The sequence below is a fragment of the Sphaeramia orbicularis genome, chromosome 4, assembly GCF_902148855.1.
Source record: "Sphaeramia orbicularis chromosome 4, fSphaOr1.1, whole genome shotgun sequence".
Taxonomy (NCBI): Eukaryota; Metazoa; Chordata; class Actinopteri; order Kurtiformes; family Apogonidae; genus Sphaeramia; species Sphaeramia orbicularis.
In genome coordinates this window covers 57381980-57406920 of record NC_043960.1, presented here as the reverse complement: position 1 = coordinate 57406920, position 24941 = coordinate 57381980, and the positions used below count along the sequence as shown (strand labels likewise).

Sequence of the window (24941 nt, the reverse complement as noted above, 5' to 3'; positions counted from 1 at the left end):
AGGAAGCAGATGTTATATGTCGTCGACTGGACTGTGGATCTGCTGTTTCTGGGAGAAGATCTGATCCACTTGGTCCTCAGTGGCACATCAGCCCCACCTGTCTTCTCTCTACATCTGCACTGATGGACTGTGTGAGAACAGATAGTGGGTACACTGGCTCCACCCTGTCCCTCACCTGTTCAGGTAAGTCTACTGATGATGGTCCTGATTCTGTCAGAGTTCTTCCATGAGTCCATTCAGGTGTGTTTTATCTGAGCTGGGTCAAACCAAACCCAGTCAGACCAGGTCCACACATTGGACGGTTGGACTGAAACATCAAACACATGCAGCTGAATTCAGTTCCAGTCCATGAACGTGGTCACATGACTCTGCTTTCCAACAGGCTGTTGAACAGCTCAGAAGGACTGAGTCCATTTATTTGAACTGGACTTTGTGTTGGTCCATGTGCTCTTTTTCCAGCTCTATGTGGGTCTGCTGGACTCTGAGGAGACCATTCATTCAGTCATTTATTCATTTCATTTACTTTGTTCATGGTTGTGCGTTTCATCAGTAGACATTCGATAATCATCAGGTGAACAAACATGTACATATTCATGCTCAAAAAGGAGCACGATGAAGAAAATCTTCTATTTCTTGTCCCCTTCTGAATAAAGCCAGACAAACCAAACCAAATCCATCCAAAGATAATACAAAATGAATACAAAACCAAGTGCAAAACTACAGATCTAGGAAGTATCAAACAATCAAAACAAAGGTAAATATGTACCTGATGAAATGATGCAAACCCATCACTGACACTAAACCATGTCCTTAAATGCAGATGTTTGACATGAGCCACATGTTTCCAGTGGTCTGAGATGAACCAGTGCACAGGTCACTGATCGAACACACTGCATTATGGTGCATTCACTGACCACTGGGATTCTGTGTGTGAAGTGTCTTGCCCAAGGACACACTGGACAGACTAGGACAGATCGGTTTTCAAACTGCCCACCCTTGGGTTATTGGATGACCTGCTCTACCTCTGAGCCGTGGCCCCCCGCTCTTGTGTCTTTAAACATGTGTGTGTGTTGTTGTGTGTCCACAGACTCTGTCAGACTGGTCCATGGTTCCAGTCTGTGTTCAGGCAGACTGGAGGTCCGGTCCAACCAGTCCTGGTCCTCGGTGTGTGAAGAGGATTTGGACCTTAACGATGCCCAGGTGGTCTGTAGGGAGCTGGGCTGTGGGGCTCCTGGGCTCCTCAAGGGGGCGCTCTATGGAGAGGGGGAGGCTCCAGTCTGGACCAGTGAGCTCCAGTGTGAAGGACATGAGTCTGCTGTCCTGGACTGTAGAAGGTCCAGCTCTGCCGGGAAGACCTGCTCACCTGGAACAGCTGCTGGACTCACCTGTTCAGGTACCAAGGGGGCGTGGCTTTCATACGACATTGTGTTTGTTTGACTCATGTCTTTGTGTCTCTGCTCAAACCCAGGTGGTGTCAGGTTGGTGGGACAGCCGAGCCGCTGTGCTGGTACTTTGGAGATCCAACACCAGGGACAGTGGAGACCAGTAATAGACCCCCGTAGAGACTGGGACCTGAAGTCTGGATCTGCTGTGTGTCAGTATCTGGACTGTGGATCAGCTGTTTCAGTCAACAACACACAGGATTCTGCACACAGACCTGTGTGGTCAGTGTCAGTTCCTTGTGTAAAGCTGACATCTGGACTGAGGGACTGTGTTGAACTAAGTGGTTCCTACATGTCCTCATCTGGTGTGGACGTGGTGTGTTCAGGTACAAACAGACACAAACTGTGTTTTAAACTGTGTATAACTTGTATCTGTCCAACCCCAGTCATGTCCTCAGTGTCTCTACTCTGTTGGTCTTTCTGTTACTCCTCAGCTGAACCTCTTCCCTCGTGCTGAACAGTTTCGTGTTGTCCTCCATAAACAGTTTCTTTGTTTACACAGATCGTAGGTCACCGGGGCATCTTCGGAATTTTGCCACGACGTGCATTGTGGGAAGTGCAGCTCCACGCAGCTGCGTTATGCCCACAGCGCAAACAAACACAGAAACGGCCTCATTGCCTCTTCCTACTGCGGCTGCATTGAGCTGCACTTCCCACAATGCACGTCGTGGCAAAATTCCGAAGATGCCCTGGTGACCTAGCGGCTCTGTTTCCTCCATGTTTTCATTGGTCAGTGTTCATCCCATCCCACCCCTTACCCCGAAAATTAACTTCTTCAACCCTGAAAACGTGGGGTTTTTGGCAACTTTCAAACCTTCGTCACTTTTGATAAAGTACAATGTAGCAATCTGCTCATGCTGGGCCTTTAAATGTTTTTTTTGAGACATGTCATGTCTTCAGAGTGCTTTGCACTACAAAAGGTGTCGAGTCAAGGTCAAATTATAGGTCAAAGGTCACCCAAATTGTCAAAAATGCATATTTGATGGAATGAAGCAGTTAATGTGGGTTCTTCCAAATGTTGGGCTCAGGTTCTCTTCTCAGAACACATCTACTGACCACAAACAACTGACATTCAATAAGACACATTCAACACAACTCTTTACTCATGTATTCTCCACAGTGACATGTCAAAAAGAACAAACGGTAGTTTCACATGACGTTGACATTTACATGTATATGTCCTGTTGGTGCAGTGGATAGACCTGGTGCCTCACAGACAGAAGGTCCTGGGTTCCATTCCAGCACCAGTCCATGGGGGTGGGACCTTTCTCTGTGGAGTTTGCATGTTGTCTGTGTGGGTTCTCTCTGGGTACTCTGGCTCCTCCCACCATCCAAACACATGCACTGATAGGTCAGTGGGTTAATCTAAATCCCCCATAGGTGTGAATGTGACAGTGATTGTTTGTCTCTATATGTTCAGTCCTGTGATGAACTGGTCACATGTCCAAGGTGAACTCCGCCTTCAACCATAAGTAGCTGGGATAGGCTCCAAGAGACCTAGTGAGGATAAAGCGGGTTCAGAAAATGAATGAATGAATGAAGTGTCAGTGTTTCCCGCCACACTAATGGCAGCAAATTCAAATGGAATGTCCATGTTTTAATCTTTAGTCCTTAATGTGTCTTTAAAGGGCCAAAGGCCTTGGGGGATCCCACCAGGAAACCAGAGGGAAGAGAACTGAGGACAGATTATATAAAAATGTCGGATTGTATGAATTTTTGAAAAAACTAGGCATTTTGGTGACCTTTAACCTCCAACATGACCTTGACATTAGACTTTTCGTAGTACAAAGTACTCTTACGATACAATATGGAACTTACAAGATCATTAAATGATCATCATGAACATATTTATACACTGCACTGGACAAAAGAGTGGAGAAGCGGTGAAAGGTGAGATTTTCAGAGTTCAAAAAGTAATATTTGGGGTGGGGGGGGGGGGTTTGGATGAAAATTAAAAAAAAAAAAAAATTACACAGGAGTGCTTAGAAAATCTTGTTGCATCAGAAAATCAGGGCTAATGTGGTATTTGATATTAAGCCCCCCCCCCCCCCCCCCCAGTTCAAGGTGCATCTGTACATGTGTGTGTGTCATGGACAGTGGGTGGATGAACTCACATGTGCAGAGTTGAAGGGAGGAACAGGCCTCCAGTCCAGTCCTGTGGGGGCAGTGATTACCCATCATGCCTAGTGCCTCCAGTCCAGTCCTGTGGGGGCAGTGATTACCCATCATGCCTAGTGCCTCCAGTCCAGTCCTGTGGGGGCAGTGATTACCCATCATGCCTAGTGCCTCCAGTCCAGTCCTGTGGGGTCAGTGTTCTAATGTGGGCTTGGTTCAGTGGATCAGGTCTAGGGTCCATTCACTGGTTCCATAGATGAGGTCACCACCATGACCTTTGACCCCTGGTAGGGTATAGGCCTCGTCCAGGTGAACTCCACCTTTCTGTTGGTCCATCCTTGTGAGCTCCGTCTACCATCAGTCTGTTTTCTTCTTCTGTTGGATTCGGTCCACTTCTGTCCCACACTTCTTCATTTGTCTCCTTGTGTTTCCATTTGATCTTCAGGATTGTTCTCATGCATCGGTCGGTGACAGTCTGGACTTTGTCCAGGACTGTCGTTGTGTCTTCCATGTTTCACAGCCACAGAACAGAAGTGATTTCACATCTGAATTTACAGCTGTATCTGTGTGCGTTGGGAGGTCTTTGTGTCTTTCCAAACTTGTGTCCAGTGGCTGAATGCTGTTCTTGCTTTACTGATTCTTGCTTTTATTTCAGCTTCTGCTCTGCCTTGTTTGTCGATGATACTCCAAAGGTTCCAGTCTTCCAGGGATCTTTTATCCACTGTGACAGGATTACTTAATGTTTTGTCTAACTCAGGGCTCTCAAACTCATGTTCTTTCAGGTTCCACATTCAGCTCAATTTGATCTCCAGTGGGTCGGACCAATAAAATAATAACAGAATAACCCATAAATAATGACAACAGCAAATTTATGTCTGTGTTTTAGTGTAAAAAACCCAATTAAATGATGAAAATACTTACTTTTATAAACTATCCAAACAAAAAAAATGTAAATAACCTGAAAAAAACTGAAATTTCTAAAGAAAAATAAGTGCAATTTTAACAATATTCTGCCTCCACTTCTTGTTTGTCCATGTGCATTATGGATCAGATCTACAAAGACACTAAACACTGAGGAACAGACAGAAAAGAGTTCAAATTGGGCTGAATTTTCTATAGACATTTCAGATTGTTCATATTTGTTCAGGTTAATCACATTTTATTGTTACAGGATAGTTTGTAAATGTAAGTATTTTCAAAATTTGTTATTTTTTGCACTAAAACAGAGACAAAAATTTGAAGTTGTCATTATTTACAGGCCTAATGTAATATTATTTTCAAATCAAACCCAGTCGAAAATCTGGAGTCATTCTTTTTTGTCGGTTCTTCTGCTGTTATTATTTGGCTGTAGATCATATTGGTCTGTATGTGGAACCGCAACTAAAATGAGTTCCACAGCCTGGACTGTGGAATTTTTGCACTTTGCAAATTCATCCCAGGGGTCGGATTGGAACCTTTGATGGGACACATTTGGCCCCCGGGACGCATGTTTGACCCCCGTGGTCCAACTGAAGGACTCTGGACTTTCCTGGATGTATGTGTGGGCTGTAGGTTCAGTTCATCTGTCTCTGTTAGCATCTGTACATGTGTATGAGACAGTCGGGCAAGACCGTCCACAAAGTCTAGGTCATCCATTTGTTACCAGAGTGTCCACTGGAGTCCATGTTGTCTTCCTTTGGTCGGTTCCTTCATGATCCAATCAACTGCCAGGATGAACAGAATGTGCTCCTCCTGTCTGTACGTGGACAGGTTGTGACCGTTGTCCTTTCTGTGCAGTTGGTTCCTGGTCCTTGGCCTTCACAACGTTGACTAGTTTCTCAGGTCTTCCGTAGTGTCTCATGAGTTTCCAGAGTGTTGGAGTGGTTTCTGTTATCAAATGCTTTTTGACAGTGGTTGAAGTTGACGAATACAGGCAGGTTCCACTCTACAGACTGTTCCACCATGATCCGCTGGGTGCTCTGTAATCAACACCTGACCTGTTCTTGTGGTGTGGACCAGAGCAGTGTTTCCAAACCTTTTTTGAGCCACGGCACATATTTTACGTTAGAAAAATCGCAAGGCATGCCACCAAACAAAAATGTCACAGAAAGTATATTTACTGAAGTGTAACACTGGTCAACAACAAATTCATTGTTTAAGTTTTTTGAGCTGATTTAGGATAATTTTGGTGTGCTGAATCCAAAAATCACGTTAATTTTGCTCAATCAGGTCAACTTTCTCAACTATGCTACATATTGGCTTTTTAACATTTTTGCTTACATTTATGGGCATTTTCACATCATATGACACAAAATTCTTTCATATTTCTTGCAATAAACGAGTTCTGAAGATTTTACTTTTGCCAATTTATGATTAATGTTTTTTTTAATATTACAGGTGAATGAAATGGCTCCGACTAGAAGATCTTGCAAAAATAAGCCTGACATATTCTGCTACATCTGCGGTGAATACACCATTGTACCTAACAGGAATCAAGTCACAAGTTTCATAAAGTGTGTTTACCAATCTTATTTTGGTATTAATTATTACACTGGGTTACAAAAAAATGTTTTTTGTAAGTTGTCTAGGTTTTTTCAACTGAATTAGGACCATTTTGCACCGCTAAATCCAAAAATGACATCTGTTTTTCTCAATCAGGCCAGGTTTTTTGCTAATTCCATTTTGAAAAATTTGATCTTCTCACAAAATATAATAATTTATTGATCACAATCAAGGTGTACAAGTATATTTGCAGCAGTTATTAATCACTATTGCAAAAAGATCCCCCCAAAACCACTCCCAAAAGGTTTCTTTGGCCATCTTATTACTAGATCTTGCAATCCTCCAAATTTGAAGAAAATCAGATAAAAACTGACAAAATGGCGACCCCATGAGCGTGAAAACATGTGCAAAATTTTATTGTTAGAAGAGAGCAAAATTATTGTACATAATGTTTTGTAACACTATAAATAATTACTACTCAACTCCTGTGTCTTTTTTATTACAAAATACACACATCACAGTGCTTTTCATTTATTGATCATTTTTGTTGAACAGCTGTTTATCAATTCTTATTTTCAGTATTAAGACAATCAACCATTTTGTTCTGAAAACCCTTCTTTTACAGCCCTTTAATTGTAATAATAGAATGGGAACCTGTTATTTCAGTATTATTATGACTAAATATGCACAACTAGACAGATTTTGGTATGCTCCCTGGCTGCAGAAAATTTGGGAACAATGTGTCAAATGGATGTTTACGTCGAACCGCATGTTTTCAATGATGCGTTGTTCACCCAAATTCATGTAGTGTCCATACACCAATATACTTCCATCAATAATATGGTGTATATTCCTTATAGATATATTGTTCTAACTTGTTCACAAATGTTTATTTACTCCTGCACCAAGAAGACTTAGTTACAGATCTAACAGAGATGTGACCATGTGCTCAGACAGATTTCCATTCCAGTCTTGTAGAGTCCGTACACCAAGTAGTGTCCATACACCATATCAAAATATGTGGGTCTAATTTTATTGTTTCTGTCAATATATGGAATTTTTCAGCAGGCATGCTTTGGACACGACATCTATGCAATAAACAATGCATGATTCTCCTGAGTGCTGAAACATTTGTATATCTTTGTAGGCGTTAAATATGGAGGCTATTAGGCTGGAGTGTCCGTACACCCAAGAATTTCTGATTTGACAGGAGTACAAGCCTGCACCATAATACAAATAATACAAAAATAGTTTGGACTTTAAAAGAGAAATATCAGACAAATAAAATGGCCTGTCTGATTTTTTGACAGAGCATTATTATTTTTTATCTATATGTGCACCCTTTCTGGTACCCTGGGTTGTGATCAGGCCGAATACAAATCTAGTCTCAATGTACTCACTCAGTGTGAAACCTGGGCCTGTTTAGTTGAACACAAAGCTCATATTCTTGCAGGAATTGAAGAAAGACACACACAAATCTTCCTCAACAGCTCTGAGTCTCTTTCTTTTTTCGGGGGGGGGGGGGGGGGGGGGGGGGCACTGTCACAGAGCGTTTGGAACAAGAAAGCTGAGAGTGGTTCGTCAGTGACCCCTCAGACGAACCCCCAGATTGAAGTCCATTGTGTAATAGTATAGGAGGCATTTCCCCCTGCCCCAACCTCATACCTGGGGTTTGTGGGTAACTCACTAATCTGCGTGTCACTAGTGAGGGGGGGCTTTATCAGCAGAGCGCAGTGCATCGGGGCTGGTTCACTTTCACTTTTCTTTTTCTTTTTGCAAAGGGAAACAGGAGACTGTTGTGGTTGAGTGGATCATTAGTGCGTGCAGTCGTATGGATCTATATCCCACTGTTCTTCCAGTACCAGTCAGGTCCAATTGGATCATCTTCCACGGCACACCTGATGGTTTCTTACGGCACACTAATGTGCCACGGCACACTGGTTGGAAACACTGGACTAGAGTGTTCTGCCTCTGGAGTCCTTCCCTTTGCTCTGGTCTTCCTTCTTTGGTCACTTGTCCTTCCTTCCTTCTTTCCTTCCTTCCTTCCTTCCTTCCTTCAGTATTTCTTTGTTGTCTTCAAACACATGTTCCATGGGCGTTGTTTTAAAGGTTGTTTCTCTTGTGTTTCAGACTCCTCTGACCGTCAGAGTGGTGCTCATCGTCCTGGCTCTGCTCATATGTGTTCTTTGCCTCTTCTTCTTCTTCTTCTTCTTCTTCTTCTACTATAAGGTACGTTCACATCTGTCCTCAGTGGATCCATTGGACTTCAGACTGAGTCTCACACACAGGAGTCTGAACTGGACATGTCTGCTGCCATGTTTGTTCCAGGTCTATGTGAGGCGGAGCCAAATGAAGGCGGAGTCAAACACAGTCACAGTTCAGGAAGAAACATCCCATTAATAGAGTTCCAGTTGTTCAAGAGGTGTTGTGTTGTTGTTTAGTGTTGTTGTTGTTGTTGTTGTTGTTGTTGTGTGTGTAGTTTGGCTTCTTTCAGAGGACTCGAGCTCCCACTGAAGATGAGGAGGAGGATGAAGAGCAGAGGAGGAGGGTCACATGACCCAATAACAAATACACACACACATACACACATACACACACACACACACACACACACCTACACACACACACACACACACACACACACGCCACACACACACACACACACACACACACACACACACACATATACAGGCAGGATATAATGGTGAAACTAAGAGTTTTTTAGGCAAAATCGGGGGTGATTTTGTGAAATTCATGGGTTATTAATATTCAACCATTTCATGTGTGAATCACCGCGCCTGCACCGCTACCTGAGCATCATGTGATCTTCAGCACGATGTATGATTGGGTGAAAGTTAGATCAAGTGGCTCAGTACTCCATTGGTTTTGCCTGGTCGAGATGTCTGTGATATACTGAATTTTTTTAGATTGACTTTGAAATTTGAGATTATGGAATTAAAAAACTTTTTTTTAATAATTGAATTCAGATTATGAAACTATGTGTAAAAATTCAACTATTCAAAAAAATTTAACTATAAAAAATTCAAAGTGTGAAATACAGCCATTCAAAAAAAACATTCAACTATAAAAAAATTCAAATGATTAAATAGAACTATTAAAAAAATCAACTATAAAAAAATTCAAATTACGAAATACAACTATTCCAAAAAAAATTATTGCAAATACAACCATTCAGTATCTGACGGCACACATTTGCTTCCATGCATTAACCACACAAAGACTCATGGAAAATATCATGGCATCTGTATTCTATGGTGATTGTTTTTTTTTCTCTTACACATTTTGTCTTCACTCAGTCTTTATGGGAATGTCATTAATCCATTATTTCTACTAATCAATTGGACTGTGGTAGAACATACGACTGTTTCATTCTTGCACATGTTTCTGTTAAACAATGACAATCAATAATACAATAAATCCATCCTTTACAGCTTAAAGAGATGTTCGGTTCTTTATCTATTGAACACTGCTCTCTTTGTAAAAATGTGTTGTTTTTACCTAAATGCATTCTGCATTTTAATGTCGAAAACACACAAACACACAGACTGCTGACGTTTATTGTAAAAATGCATCAATGATACAGTCATGAATGTCATCATTGTGGTTGAGTTTCATTTCAATGAGTCCATGTCACCAGTTCACACACAAGGAGATGGAGAATTATTGCAGGTGCAGCAGCTTGAATTTCTGAGGATCATCTTTGGCCTTCAACTTTCATCTGGTATTTCCTGCTTGATGACTGATTTCATATACTGGGCATTTATTTTGTGTAGTGACTCACAGAACACCTGAGTGTCTTCAGTTCTCAGAGTCAGAAATCCTTCACACAGGAAATTTACACCTTGAAATGTTCCCTTTGCCAATATTTTAGAAATATTCACACTGTTGAGGCATTAGTGAATTTAACAATAAGTCCCCAGAAAATATGAGTCATTTGCTAAACATCTGTATGTATTTGGAAATTTTTAGGTTGAATCTTGTGAATCTATAGATTCTTTAGTTCGGATTTGGAAATGATTGTTGTTTGGATTGAACGTCCAGTAGTTAACCAAGAAGTGTTTTCAATCACATCTTTGCAGCCTTCTCTTTATTAAACCAAGCCCTGTTGTCTTTCCTTAAACTGAAGCAAATGCTTTCAGTGCCTATGAATATAATTGCGTTGTTAAATACACATTGCAGTGTCATTTCTGTTGCAGACAGCAGAAAAGTGTCATTATATCGTTAGCATTGTTGGAACTTTTTCATTTGATTTGTATTAGCTGATAGAGAACTGAAATGAACTGAAACCAATAAGTCTCTGGAAGGGAAGAACAAATCAGTAAATACTCCACACACTCAGATTCCACATGAAATGATGTTTTATGCACCCATGTGATGTATTTAGTGGGTTGACTGTCTTCAGCCTCTGGTATGGATATGGCAATATGGCATCTTTAACCAGCAAAGTCCACACAGACAAAGTTTTTTTATTCAGATATTGTCATTAATCAACATAGACAGAGCGTCACTGGTGAAATCCATGGTCGGTTTGTCCCCACTGTTCCTCTGGTTCCATGTCGATGTACACTGGCTTCTGAATCTTCACCACTTTGTAAATTTCAGGATGACTTGTTCATTCACTTTGGGAATATAACATCCAATGCCTGCAAATCACATTCATGTATTTTATTATCTTTTAATTTTAGTCAAATGACAATAAAAGACAGACTAACAGTGTTGACTCACCAACTTCAAGTGGAGTAGTTTCACCGTCTGCTGACTTAACCAGCAGCTTCCAGTAGGTCTGGTCTTTATCATTTCCAGCCAAACCATTCACACTCACCAAGAATGGACCAAAGTTTGGATCTTCTCTGTAGGTGAATCTGAAAGATGGAAACACATGTTGACTCATCGACAAAAATGATGCAGAGAAGGCAGCTTTCCCCTGAGGAAAATGGTCACTAGAGGCACATCATCATTATATTTCAGTCAGAGTCACAAATATGATCAAATGATAAAAGAACATGAGCCCAGGACCATTTTTCCTCCTAACCTTTAAGTATGAATAAGATCTTTAATAATCCTGTGTCTCTAACACTCAGTCAGTTTTAATACCATAATCATCAGGGTCTTTGTCCCATTAACCCTCCGGTATCCTGCCCAGACAGGCCCTTCCTGAGTACGTCATCTGTGCAGTGCTGTGGTAATGCCAAAATGTTCTTCATACAGTTGGTTTTTAACTTTTTAACTTTTCTTTGTATTTCATCCACTTGAACTATAAACACTAATATCAAATTCTTAATGGCTGATTTTTTTAACCCTTTAAATGCCATGTTTGTAATGTTAAACAACTACCGTACTTTCCAGGCTATAAGCCACACCTGAACATAAGCCACAGCTGACTTTAAGTCTCACCTGACTATAAACCACAGGTGTCCACGTTGTGACATGAGATATTTACACAGAAAGATGGTAAACAGAAAGATGATTTAAATATTTATTTCCATACCTTCACTGCTTTTTTCCAAACAGTGCCTTTAACACAGCAGTAAAACGGCAGGAACAGGCTGGTTCAAAAACCCAGAAAAGTCATTGATCTCCTTCTTCATCTTCCTTCTGCTCATTAAACCACTGCAGTCGTCTTCTTCAGTGTTGGAGTTGAACATCCTCAAAGGCGCCGTCACACTCCTTCTACGTCTCTCCTCCGTTGTTGCTCAATGGCACTTCCGTGCTGCAGCTCTATTTCCTTCTTAGACAGACACATCGATTGCTTTTCACTTAAAAGCTGCGAAATATGGATTTCTTCGTGTGTTTTCCATGATGAGGGTTTGTGCATGACACGCAAAATGATTGTTAAACGTAAAACTTAAAACTCTTCCATCTCTCTGTCTCATTTTTGCACTTCCTGCTAGAGCGCCCCCTGGAGGCCGTTAGCCTGTATAAATCTATACTCGAGCTGCATCGCTGTATAAGCTGCAGGGTTCAAAACGAGAAAAAAGTAGCAGCTTATAGTCCGGAAAGTACGGTATATTTTTTTTAAGGTAAAAAACCCTTTTTTCCCCCAATATACTATATAGAAATTGGATTTCTTCTCCTTTTTTTGTAGCCTGGCATATAGCAATAATTAACAACAACACTGGCTAATATGCTTTATTATTTTGTGTGGTAGGTCAAATGTTAAATACTAAAATGCATCAATGTGCATTTTTTACTCACTTTGAAGAAAGGTGCTAGTGTAGTAATTTCCCATTGTTTACAATGCGCTGATTTTAGTCACTGGGAATTTAAAAACCATGCAAAAATGAACAACTTTTGAATTCTAACCTGATACATATTTTGAAAAATAATATGACCTTTTATATTATGAAGTGCAAAGTGTGCACAATATGCTCACCTGTACATTAGAGAAGAATTCACCTGATATTCACTCCCTTAAATGGGTTCAAATCTTTAGTGCAGTGATCTCACATCCTCAATAAACTACTTATAATCGATGAGTCATAGATTTTGGCTCATGCCTCCGTTTTCCAGCTGTGTAAACTGAACACAGACCTTTTTCACAGTTGATGCTTTAACTTGGTGAGGCAGAAAACACACAGGTGTCATGGTATCATCATGTTTAAGTGATCATGTTGAAGGTCAGGTAAAATAGGACATGATAGTGTATAACAGTAAAAAAACATGCATTTCTTTCTCTCCGAAATATCACCCACAGCGTCAGTTAAGCATTAATCCCATACTGTATACCTTACTTTTCCAGTATGAGTAACCTCAGATCTACTAGAGAAGACCTCATAAATACAAATTCACAGTCTTATAATTATGACAGATGGTTGTACTGGTGGTGGTCTTTAACAGTTGTCAGTGATGATGGTTCAGTTGTGGTTTGTAGTGGCCTTGCTGCAGTGAGAACCACTTGGAGAAGGTTTGTACCCTGCATCAAAGTGACTTCAACCACTAGAGGTCAGCAACAACCCTATTATCAGCTTCCATGAAGCTTTAAGTTTAGGAAGAGAGGAATGAACTTTGAATTCCCAGGTCCATATTCAGGATCACAAAAACACAAACAAAAACCTTTGTAAATGCACATTGAAAGGGCACTGCTGTTGTTGTAAGACCAGACTTAAACCAAGACTGAGAGAATTAAGAAATCTCCAACACACATTTTTCTTTGTTTCTTTTTGACTGGAGGTTTTGGTTTGTACATAGTGGTTCTCTGGCGTGGTGTGGCTGTCACTGAAATGCAGTAGAGTCATTGTCAGTGCTAGTATGATCACCTGTGTTTTTCCTGCTGAGAGAAGGAAAACTATATTCACTGAATTGGTGGAAAAATGAACAGCAACAACAAGTATACATTACATGTACAATGTTGGGATGGTTTCTTTTCAAATGAACTTCACCACAAATCTCAAAATATAGAAGATTAAGTATAATTTTAACCTATTTGGCTTACTTTAAATACATAATTAGTACTGCATATATATTTATACTTACTTGTAGATATTTTCTTAACACTTGTTGGAGAGGTGGAAGCTGTACATAAACACAGAAGCTGACTTTCTCTAACCTTTTACAGCTTTCAAAATAAAATATAAACATGTGGTGGAAAAATTTACTTTTTATATTTTATACTCTTTATATTTTATACTGTTAGTACATCTTCTTTTAATGCTGAGTCATTAGTCATTATGTGTGATGTTTACCACTCTGTAACACCCCCAACCCAGGAACGGAGTTCTTGCCTTGAGTTAAAACCCAAACACCTAAATGTCTGAATGTGTAGATAGAGAATGGCGCCTGCACTCCAGATTGGATCCAAGCAAGGTTAGAGTGGAGAGGTCATCATGACCTCTTCACGGAGCAGAGAAGGAGTAGTATGGGGTGGTACGATGTACGTAAGGAATGACATCATAGTTTGAGGGGGTTGGATTTGGTTCTATATAATCTTTAGTTTTCTCTTGTTTAAGCAGACTTCACTTACAGAGTTTCTCTGTGACTGACTTCTCAATAAATGCATTTATTTATTTTAACTGTAACTTTCTCTCCTCCTCTTTGTGTGTGGGTTATCAGTTGAACATTTCCATAACAAATTGGCGTTGTCGGCAGGATTCCATGTGTGCTGTCGGGCGGGGGAACGGAGGTTGGTGGACTGATCATCCTACGGGCCAAAAAAGCGGCTGTAGCCCCGTGGTAAAACGACACCGCAGACGGGGGACCGGCCCCGAGCCCCGCCCGTCTCACCACTGGAATCGGAACTGAGTTCAACGCCACACACGGTGAGAAAGTTACAGTTTGGGGTGTTGGGGCTGTTACTCTCTGTGTTCCAAACTCACGTCACTGGGCACGTCACTGAAACAATAGTGGCGTGCGATTCGGGTTTATATATATATAAAAAAATAAATAAATAAAATAAAATAAAAAAATAAAAATGAAAAATAAAAAAATAATAAATAAAAAATAAGAATAAGTATATATATATATATATAGACCTGAGTCGGGTTGCTATTGTATGCAAATACAATAGAGTACAGGCGTTTTTGGGAGATTTTTTCGCTTTCAACCAAAAAGAAAATCGTATAAGGTTGCTAGTGTATGCAAATGCAATAGAGTACAGGCGTTTTTGGGAGATTTTTTCGCTTTCAACCAAAAAGAAAATCGTATAAGGTTGCTAGTGTATGCAAATGCAATAGAGTACAGGCGTTTTTGGGAGATTTTTTCGCCTGCCTTCAACCAAAAAGAAAAATCGTATAAGGTTGCTACTGTATGTAAATACAGTAGAGTAAAGTTTATAACAAACTTGAAAGCGTTTTAGGTGATTTTTTCGCTGACAACTGAAAAGAAAAATCAGGGTTTTTTAGTATTTTGTTCGCCAAGGAACAAAAACCACTTAGAAGACGTTCTAAGTGTAAAAATGGGAAACCGGCCGGGGCACAGTGACGGGGGTGTGGACAGAGAGGCCCCTATTCCAAAACCCATGGGTAAAAAGAAAATATGGGGAAATTGTGCTTGAATGTGCTGATTATTGGGTAAACATGGGTATTTTTTCTAAAATGCCAACTTTGGGTGTGCAAAAACTGAATGAGTTAAAGGGAGGCAAAGAGAGAAAAAACAAAGTCAGGGAATTTAAACAATAGGAACCTTGTAACAAATGTTTTGAGATGTGGTGAATGAAGCAAAAACAAACTGAGGCATGTGTAACCGTAGATGACACCATCTAGCTGTGTTTTTTTCCCTTTATGCCTAATTTGTTAGAATATTTAAACCACTTCTTTTCATTCATAACTTTATACTTCCCTTGTATTTTTGTGCGACGTCTGTGCTACGTCTGTAAGATCTGGTAAATTATGCTGCTGGTTATAAAAAACAGATATAAAACAGATTATACAGATTAAACAGTTATATTTTCGATTGTCAAGGAGCTTGAGCTCCGCCACTTTACCATATACCATATGCCCCCCCCCTTGTGTTTCTGTGCAGGCAGCGAAGTTGGTGTCCGGGTCTGGACGCCTGCCCACAAAGACGCCGCGAGAACCCGCCCCCCCTCCCGGAACACTCAGCCGTAATTCCAGAACCGGCCAAACGTCAACGGGCCCCAGCAGGCCCCCCAGGTCTGCTGACCCCCGGCCTTCTCCACCACCGGAGCCGGACTCCACACAACCCGACTCCACCCCCGCTGCTGATGCTGCAGGCAGGGGGGAGGACTGACTTCTGGCACAGCTGCACAAATGCCCACGGTGGAAGTCAGCGGACCAGACGGTCCTGTTGTGGTGTTCAGGGCATGGACATTCACTGAAACATCTACCTGATCCATCCGAGGGACTTTCTGCAATGAACACAGACCCACTGGGTCCGAACTCAGGCGGCTTCTGGCTGCACAGATGACCCCTAGCCTCTGCCGGACGTTTTTCCCACCTGAGGCTGTCTGTCTGCATGGACAAACCTGAAACAGGCCTGATGAGACAGTGGAAGATTCCAGACGCAGGGCAGGGGTCACTTTCATCAGACACTCCGGACTGGTCCGCCCGACCCCCCCCGGGGAACAGCGTGGGCGGGGACCGGAGAACACTCGAGGCCCACCTACACCCGGAAAGGGGTGGTCCGACATGTGGCGGGGTGGGCCACCTCTGTGGCCAACCAGGACATGGGAAAAGGGACTGCCCACAGAGAAGGTGGGGCGGAGACAGCCACGTGGAGGGAACGGGGCAGGGGATTGGCTCGCGGCCCTGGAGGGCGGGTCTCCAGACACGGATTCCACACCCACTACAGCTTCTGCTGCACTGCCCAAGGGAGGAGGAGGTGACACACACACACACACACACACACACACACACGCTCAGCTGTGTACTGACTCCTATCAGAAGCTCCCTGTGGTTGATCTTACTATAAGCAGGTTTAAGTTATTGTTTTTAGTAGATAGTGGAGCTACATACTCTGTGATCAGACATGTAGACTTAACACCTACACTAAAGTTGAGTGGAAAAACTATTATTTCTGTGTCGGCTGGTGGTAAACAGGACAGAGAGAGCTTTACTGTTCCGTTGACATGTGTTTCACAAGAATGTACTTTCTAACATTCTTTTTTTACTCTCACCCGTCTGTCCCATTAATTTGTGTGGGCGGGATTTGATGTGCAAATTGGGGGTAAAACTTGAATCGGGTCCAGAGGGGTTAACTATAACTCAACAAAACACAGTCGCAGGCACAGATCTCCACTCACATTGTGTGTACGCACACACAATGGTTAGGTATGCTGCTGGGTTACCAGATTCTGTATACCACTGGAAAGTCTGTTCCCCCCAAATTAAAAGAAAAATGGGTCGAGCTAAGTGACAGCAGACTTCAGCCTGGCGCTTATGTCTCACCCCCAAATGATTTATAGTGTGCTTCTCATTTCAGTCCTGGAGGCCCTGACCCCACATATGAGGAAAAGTTTTTTCACACAGTCTGATAAGCTCACAACTGGTTACATGTTTTGGGATTCATATTTTTTTGGGCATTGTCTGTGTCACTGACTGATAATCAACATTCTTTTTACAGGCTTGGTGCTGGACCACACATGTTGCTCTTTCCAAACCATGCCATGCAGATTGGAAAGACGTGGGCCCGTTTGTGGAAAAGGCCTTGCAGGTGTCAGATTTGTGTCCCACCTCTGACCCGGCCATCATGTTCGCTCCCCGACTGGGGGTATACAGACAGAGCATGATATCAGTGTTTGACTGTCAGAAAACTGTACAGTTGTTAAATGATGAAGCGCTCACCTGTATGTCTACATCTCCCACAGGCCTCTCACCCGTCTCCGTGCCACCCAAACTGGCTGATATCCCACCTGGTGTCTGGGCTACTGGTCCACATGATGTGGGTCTCGTCCGGAACTGCCCACTGGTCATCATTACCCCGCGATCTGATTACAGGCCATGTCAAAAACAGTCCGAGTTCTAAGCTTATTTGAATGTGGGAATTATAGTTCCATGTCCTGATTCACCGGTCAGGACCCCAATTTTTCCTGTGGAAAAAAGTGCGAACCCTCCTGACCCAGACACATGGAGGTTTATTCAAGACCTACAGGCGGTAAACAAAGCCGTGGTTCCACGCATACCCACGGTATCACAAATTCCGCCGTCTGCATCTCACTTTTCTGTCATTGACCTTTCGAACGCGTTCACATCTGTTCCCGTGCATGCAGATAGCCAATATTGGTTCGCGTTTCAGTTCAGAAACAAAATGTACACATGGACGCGCATGTCTCAGGGGTATTGCGAGGCCCCAACCATTTACAATTCGATTTTGGCCAACTCGCTGTCCCACCTTGACCTCCCACCAGGTGTTGCTCCTTTACAGTATGTTGATGACCTTCTCCTTTGTTGTCCTTCACAGGCTTGTGTCTTTTGTTTCACTTGAGGCAGCTGATGGACGACCTTGTCGGCCCAAACATTTCTTCCCCTGGTTTGCTAAGCTGACACATGGCGTAGATCATGTGTCTAAGGGAGGAATGTTAGATAAATGTTTTCCTGCAAAGCATGCAGACAGCTCTGCAGTGGCTAAGGCTTTGGTAACTGAAATTTTGTTTTGTTTTGTTGGGGGATCCCAAAGAGGATCTCATCAGACGATGGGTCCCACTTTGTGAACACAGCACTAACTGAGTTAGGGGAAATGCTAGGTTTTGACCTCAAAACACACTGTGCATACCATCCACAAAGGGGGGGCTATTGAAAGGGAAAATAGCACCCTAAAATCAAAACTGGCTAAATGTTGTGAGGAAACAGGTCTTAACTGGGTCAAGGCCCTACCTCTGGTTCTCATGCAAATGAGAATGAGACGTAGGAGTCGAAGTGGGCTGAGTCCGTTTGAGATTATGTTTGGGAGACCCCATATACAGGTCTCCAGGCCCCCAACCAACCGGGTTGACATCATTGTTGGAGCATGACATGTTGTCTTAGTGTAGGAAACTCTCCTCTGAACTCTCTCAAGTACAGGTACTGGTGAAATCAGCACTACCGGTTCCTGCAGAGGGGCTGCTTCATCCGCTGCAGCCGGGGGATTGGATCCTGGTTCGGGACTTCAGACGAAAGCACTGGAAACAGCGCAGGTGGCGAGGCCCTTTCCAGGTGCTCCTGACGACGCACACAGTGGTCAAGGTTGCTGAACGTGCCATGTGGATCCATGCGATCCACTGTAAGCGGTTTCTGGGAGAACCGCCAACTGCTGCAGCCGAGGACGGGCCGGAGCATCGATCGACAGCGTAGACTGGACGACTGGACACCGGAGCTGGACACAGCTGTATCACGCACCTACACTCACAAGACTCACTGGTTGAAACCTAGCGGTGGTAACGACCCCAGTGACGTCTCATATACACTTATCCTTTGCCTGGTCACTGGCGAGTGACTGAAGACCCCCTGCCCCACACATACACTGATTCGACGACGATGGAGGTGATCAAAGGGTCAGCTGTCATCTGCATCACCCTCCTGTGCCTGTACATGTGGTACATGGACACATTCTATCAGGTATCTGATCCTTCACCACCGCATCACATTCCTGTTTGCGCCCTGGTCTGTCGGAGGACAGCTAGGGTCAGAGGAGCTTCGGGGACGTCACGGACGTGACCTCCACCTCATTGATCACCACGACTAGCGATAACACATGGTGGCGAGTGACACGTGATCTGACACGACGTGTCACTAATCAGTCATGCTATGTGTGTAGTTTGATGCCACACAGCTCACATGAAGATACTCTGTTCGCTCCTTATCCTCTCTCGATCAATCACACACTATTGACAATGATAAAATGGACAGTGGCCGTCTGTCACGGCGTACCCCTGGCTGGGGTTGAGACCCAACGTGACCTTCCTTCAGAAATCCAAGAAATTTCTCTAGAGACACTAATATTACTATGGTACAGAAAAATGTTGTTTTTCGGCTCAGAGATCTGTCTAATCTTTTTTTCACTCCACAGTTTTGCTTCCATTCCCCAGTCACAGAACACACACGGTATAATTTGGGACACACATCTGGGTGTAACATTACTCTCAAGGTAGCATGCGGGTTAGCAAATTGTGAAAAAAGGGCTGATAAATTTACTTTTCTCCAGTTATAGTCCTTTACAATCTCATGGCATTACTAGGTACACCATCCCCACTGACACATTATGATGCTAAGACCTCATCTTTTTATTTTATTTTATTTTTAATGTTACTACCACATATAATGCCACCGTAGCTCTAACTCCTTCTGATTATGGGTATGGCTGTCCTACAGATATGGTGTGGACGTGTGGTCAACACTCTTATTTGTATTTCCCAGCATGATGGGCAGGTACATGTCACCTCTCTTATTTGGTTCCAGCTACCTCCAAATTGACCATCAGCCCAGTTATGTCACCGCCTCACACCTGTGTAAAACGGGATCGGATTTCAGGTGGCCATAAGTTTGTAATCAGTATTATTCCCATGTACGGCCCTGATTGTTTAGCTTGGTACATAGAAGAACTTTCTGTGGAGCTAGAGAATCTCACTGCGTCTGTTGAACAGGGGTTTAATGACCAGTGAGATGAAAGCTCTCCGCACTGTCGCATTACAGAATAGGGCAGCTTTAGATCTCCTATTGGCTGAAAAGGGAGGTGTCTGTCATCTTATTGGCGACCAGTGTTGTACCTATGTACCTGATGTTTCCACAATCAGTTTGATCACCCTAGACGAGTCCTACATGAGGAAAACACTGCATACACTACAACAGGCTGGGATTTTTGGGGCTGGCTGCTGTCTGGGGGATGGAAGGCAATGTTGATGAAAATTATTGCTGTGATTTTTGGTGTGTTTGTATTACTCCTCGGATTATCCTGTTGCATCATTCCAATAATACGTTCAATGATTAGCAGTGTGATTGGTACTTTTAGTATGGTACAGCATGAAGTGATTGATGATGATGATGATAATTATGAGTTTGATGACTTAGATGATCTTGATGATGATTTGATGGTGTATGAAGAAAGCAACGTGTAATCCTGTCAAATGAACAAAAATTGTGAAGCTGGAAATTACTGTTCTGACTGATGTCCAAAAGCAGATAGATCATGGGTGGATGTTTATAGTATTTTTTTTCATAGTATTTTGCTATTTGTCCTCCAATGTCAAACCTGATCTAAAAAGAAAAAAGACACAAAGTCTGGAAATTTGGCTACATATAATTTATCTGGAGAATATCTGGAGAAATATGGCTTAATTAGGTTGTCTTTGGGTTGATAATCATTTATAATCATTTATTGATACTCGTACGTAAATTTTATGTTTTTGCATGATTGATTCGGTTGAATAATCAAAAGGGAGGAAATGTGGTGGAAAAATTTACTTTTTATATTTTATACTCTTTATATTTTATACTGTTAGTACATCTTCTTTTAATGCTGAGTCATTAGTCATTATGTGTGATGTTTACCACTCTGTAACACCCCCAACCCAGGAACGGAGTTCTTGCCTTGAGTTAAAACCCAAACACCTAAATGTCTGAATGTGTAGATAGAGAATGGCGCCTGCACTCCAGATTGGATCCAAGCAAGGTTAGAGTGGAGAGGTCATCATGACCTCTTCACGGAGCAGAGAAGGAGTAGTATGGGGTGGTACGATGTACGTAAGGAATGACATCATAGTTTGAGGGGGTTGGATTTGGTTCTATATAATCTTTAGTTTTCTCTTGTTTAAGCAGACTTCACTTACAGAGTTTCTCTGTGACTGACTTCTCAATAAATGCATTTATTTATTTTAACTGTAACTTTCTCTCCTCCTCTTTGTGTGTGGGTTATCAGTTGAACATTTCCATAACAAACACAAGGTCATAAATGCCCTTGCATCATAATCCGCTCATGATGTTCTCTCGGCTTTTCAGAATATGTTCTGTCTAAATGAATATTTCTAATTGAATATTTGTACCACACTTTTGTGCCAATGATTTGTTCTGCTGAGAATGCATCTTAAATGTAATGGGGGCCAGTGGAGCGGCACACCAAACAAACCTAAAAACATCACTTTACTTTGTTATAAAATATATATAAATAGATTTTATTGTTGTTTTTGTCAGAAACTCTTTCTTCTGTTTGATAGCGGAGCAGTGTAGAAATGTGTTCTGAATGGACGTAGTGGTATAAGTGTTGGTTTTATGTCACATTTTTCACCGTCAGTGCTTACAACTTATAATTACAGACATCATTTCACACACATCACTGAGTTTCTCTTCCCTTCCAGATGATCGTTAGTTTCACTGGCTCATTAATTTCACTTAACTGGAACTGGCTCAGCAGAGGTGTTGCTCTAGAATGGAACACCTTTCAGAGCTAGTAACTTGTAACAATCTTATTCATTATCTGAGGACTTCTGCCATTTTTCATCTGTCTGCAACCACAATTATGCTTGTCCAAACAACAGCCATTTCCCAACACGAACAAAGTGTCAACAGATTCACATGATTCAACCTAAATACATGGAAAAACATAACGTTGGCACTTGAAAACCCTCGGTCTGACTTATCGGGCACACTACTGCCACCCAGTGGCCTGACTTATCAGTGCATGCCAAAGTGTTGACAGACAGATGGACAGACGGACGACCAACTGATGACAATACCCTGCAGCCAGTGTGGCCGAGGGTAATGACTCATATTGTCTTAGGATTTTTTGTTCAAACCCCCTGTGCCTTAACAGTGTAAATGCACATTTGCAATGAGAATTTGCTGGAAGAAGGTTTTCTGACTCAGACAACTGAAGACAGTTAGGTGTTCTGTCAGTCACTACACAAAATAAACGCCCAGTTTAGTATGAAATCAGTCTTCCATTTCCTTGTGTGTGAACTGGTGACATAGGCTCAGAGCCCGTTTACATGACCATAAAACTCCAATAACTGGGAGTAATCCAATAACTGCTGTAATCAGATGTGATGCGTTTACGGGCACTTCAGAAATGCACTAATCAAAAAACGCTGGTTTACATGTTTCAGTCCATTATTTGATTTCTTTTGGAGTACTTACGTATGTTATGATGTAAGATGTACACTTCCTGTAATTTTCAAAACATCCGGTCTTGTCTTGTTGCCCATGGCAACACCTACAGTGTCAGCGTTAGCTGTCCTAATGTGAGAGCTCATAAGACGACAGAACAGGTCACATGTTGCTGCTATCCTTCATTTCATTATTTCTTTACATTTTTCCTCAGGCTCACGTTGTTGCTGCATAACTTCCATTTATATAGATTGTTTTTTTTTTTTCCCATGTGCGGATGTGAAAAAAAAAAAAAAAATCTGATCGCCCTGTATACATGCATGAGGACGTTGGACTATTGGGGAGAAATCTAGGTGTGTTTTTGATTTCTCATAATCAGATAAATGTCATTATCAGATCAAACCTATCAGATTATCCTGTTTACATGATCAGTTGGATCATCTCATAACTCCAGAAATCGGATAATGATTGGAGTGTTGGTGTGCATGTAAATGGACTCAGTGAAATGAAACTCAGTTGATACATTGTTATAATAAACATCAACAGCCCGTTTGTTTGTGTGTTTCCTACTTCTATTTATGTATTTAAGCAAAACAACACATTTTACAAAGAGAGCAGTGTTCACTAGATAAAGGACTGGACATCTCTTTAGGCTGTAAAGGATGGATTTATTGACAATGTTTAACAGAAACACGTGCAAGTATGAAACAGTAGTATGTTCTACCACAGACCAGTTGATGATTGACCAGTTGCACAGCTGATGGATCCTTCTTCTTATTCTTGCTGGTTCGCTCATTCAGCTGGAGCTGAGTGACTTTCCTCTGCATCTTTCTCTCTTGGTCTTTAAGTTTCTGCTCCTCCCTCCGATGCTTTTCCACCACATGACTCACATGTTCATAAAACTCTCTGTGAGACTTGGATGTTAACCCCACAACATCCTCCGATCTGCTTTTCACTGGAGGTGGCATAGCTCCAACAGTGGAATTTCTGAACACAGTCACCAGTAGGGGGCTTCTGTCCACGTCCTCCTCAGTCTCTTGTTTCCACTTTTTCAGCTGCTTCCTGATATATGTCACTGGGTTTTCTGTCAATGTCATTTTTCTCTGTTAGGTGTCTGATGCCTCAGATCATCACTGGACTAACTGTTGGGTTTAACATTTTGTTATAATTTTGTAGCCAATTCAAATCTTAATGATTATCTTTTAAAACCTCTTGTACTCTCACAACAGATTTTAGACTGTTAGAATGTTAAGAATTATTTTAATATGATAGTGTTCACAATTTTCTACTTTGCAATAATATCATGAATGTCGGATCGAGCCCACGATACGGTGTCGTCTCACTGTTGGTGTCCTCGGCGGTCACATGGGGAGGAGGCTGGGTGAGGGCCTTTACACCGCTCGTGGTTTTGATTATTATTATTATTATTATTATTATTATTATTATTATTATTATTATTATTATTATCATTATTATTATTATTATTATTATTATTATTATTATTATTATTATTATTATTATCATTATGTCTCCAGGTCTCCCTCGAAAAAGAAATTTCATCTCAAGGGACCTCCTGGTTAAATAAAGGTTAAAAATAAAGAAATAAAGAAATAAAGAAATATTATTATTATTATTATTATTATTATTATTATTATTATTATTATTATTATTATCATTATGTCTCCAGGTCTCCCTCAAAAAAGAAATTTCATCTCAAGGGACCTCCTGGTTAAATAAAGGTTAAAAATAAATAAATAAATAAATAAATAAATACATAAATAATAATAATAATAATAATAATTATTATTATTATTATTATTATTATTATTATTATTATTATTATTATTATTATTATTATTATCATTATGTCTCCAGGTCTCCCTTGAAAAAGAGATTTCATCTCAAGGGACCTCCTGGTTAAATAAAGGTTAAAAATAAAGAAATAAAGAAATAAAGAAATATTATTATTATTATTATTATTATTATTATTATTATTATTATTATTATTATTATTATTATTATAAAACAGACTGAAACAGTATCAGGTTCATCTTTATTTATATGAAGTGTTCTGATTTGGACCAAGTGGTGAAAGCTGCAGACAGAAGGTGGATATTTTCAAATGGCCTTTTTTCCTCCCTTATTTTGGCTGCTACACCTTTAAGAGGATAATAAAGATGTAATGTTGTAGTTTTTGGCCTTCACTGGGTTAACATTCCATAATGAACTTTCAGCACTTTCACTGCATTGTAATTCAAGTGTTCTGACAGAATGAACCAGATCTCTTCTCCCTACTCTGTCCTCTGTGTGCAGACAGATGTAGAAAATGTACAGGAGGTTTGGCTGCTCAGGAGTGTTTTCAGAGGGGGTTCAATGTGTTACTGACAGCTGGAGTTACCCGTCACTGTAAAGAATC

At 41.4% G+C, this 24941-nt stretch overlaps 1 long non-coding RNA gene across 1 annotated transcript; it reads left to right on the top strand.

Moving 5' to 3' along the window:
* The first annotated feature begins 1330 nt into the window (after positions 1-1330).
* LOC115418563 (uncharacterized) lies at positions 1331-9515 on the top strand. Its single transcript, XR_003935317.1, has 4 exons — positions 1331-1393; positions 1469-1768; positions 8169-8267; positions 8367-9515. It is a non-coding gene; the product is annotated as an uncharacterized LOC115418563 (long non-coding RNA).
* The last annotated feature ends 15426 nt before the right edge of the window (positions 9516-24941 follow it).